This window comes from Dendrobium catenatum, unplaced genomic scaffold (genome assembly GCF_001605985.2).
Source record: "Dendrobium catenatum unplaced genomic scaffold, ASM160598v2 fragScaff_scaffold_156, whole genome shotgun sequence".
In the NCBI taxonomy this organism is placed as follows: domain Eukaryota; kingdom Viridiplantae; phylum Streptophyta; class Magnoliopsida; order Asparagales; family Orchidaceae; genus Dendrobium; species Dendrobium catenatum.
In genome coordinates, this window is record NW_021318618.1 from 1519822 (window position 1) to 1521636 (window position 1815).

A 1815-nucleotide genomic window follows, 5' to 3' on the forward strand; every position below is an offset into this window, starting at 1 on the left:
TTATTATTATTATTATTATTATTATTATTATTATTATTATTATTATAAATTTTATTATTATTATTATTATTTTAGAGGAAATCCATAGAGGTCTTACACATTGATAAAAAATAAAATTACAAGATCCTTAAAGGGACCTCGAGCTCTGTAGTGCTCCAACAAACTATAAAAAAATTCAAAATAAAACTTAATAGCTCAAGGTTCCTACTAAGCACAAGTACAAATTTCCCTTGGTGAAATCTAAGCAGGTTTGTAACTATAACCCAAAAATTTGAGAAGATCAAAAGATTTTCATTAGCCCCTATCTTCTCATCTAAAAAATCTAAAGCCAAAAAACCTGCACTATAAGTATCCTACAAGAAAAAAATCACAAAAATTATATGAAAATAATTCTCATTTATAACTTTATCCAAAACTAATCTAAAAATCATTAGACTTAGCCAAAACCAACTGATAGATCAAAACCAACATAAATAACAAAAGCAACGTTCCCTTAAACAAGTAATGTTATAACCCAACAATGTACCAACAACATTATTGGACTTATCAAATAAGGTGCAATATTGTTCTTCTAAAGAGTATGAGAATTGGTAAAAAATTTCCATAACAAATGATCCTAAGTAAACCAAATTCATTTATTATAAGAAGAGGTAAAGTGTCTAATAATAAACCCGTGACTGGCATAACCCAGTCATCATCAGCCGATGACCGGCGACACTCCACCACCATTCAAACTAAGAGGGGAAAAAGGATCGGAAGAATTAAAAAAATGAAGCTATCTCTTTCTAGAATCCTGGAGTCTCTCTCTCTAGAAGTGTGCTCTCTCTTTCTCCAAGAAGCTACACACTCCCTTTCTCTAAACTCAGTTATTCAATCATAAAATCATTATTCTATGCTCAATCTCTCATACAGAGAGCATTTCATCCTGGGCTAAATATAGAATTTCGTCTGGACGATCAGGACTTGGAAAAATTTTCATACTTCATGTTCATTCCATTGCTATTTCGAGAAGATAACTGACTTGATCGTCTAGTACGAACATGTTTCATCCCATACAATCAGTATGAATTTTAAAGATCTCCCCAAGTGTGTGTGTACTGAGTTACTTAATTACAATCACTCCCTCTCAAACTCAATACAATGAAAAGTAGAAGCTTCAATTTACATATTATCTCATGCTGAATTTTGATTTGAAGTCATCATTAGTCTGTAGTTTTATTATCCTGAAATGTTACTCCACACAAGAGCAAAAACAATTCTTCTAAAAAGTGTTAGGAGAAAACAAAATTTTAGAATAATAATTTCTGGAATCATCAAAACTTTACAAGTTGCAAGAATGTAAAACATGCAAATAGTAACTCTCTCAACAATTATAAAGCCTTGGGCAAGAAATTCAACCACATCTTTGCTTTGAACCTTAGAGAAATGGAAAAAATTGATGCCAAATTGCATCATTGCTGACACTACATACATGAATTTTGCACAAAATTCTAAGAAGCTAGCTAAGTTTAGTTTAGGATCCTCAATAGGAATTCCCACAAAATTATTCATTTTAACCATTAAATTTTGTAAAGTTTCAACTCAGAGCTATTAGCCTTGATAGTAGATCTATTTATACTTCTGTGAATTCTATCTTCTACTGAATTAACATACTCCGTAAGAGATCTAGGATGGTCTTGATCTTGAACTAGTTTAACCATAGCTAAGCTAAAGTTTTTTTTTATTATTATTTGATTTTTTTTAAGGGTCCTTTTATTCTCTAAATAAAATAATAAAGGTTCCTTACTAAATTACTATACATATAATAATAAAGAA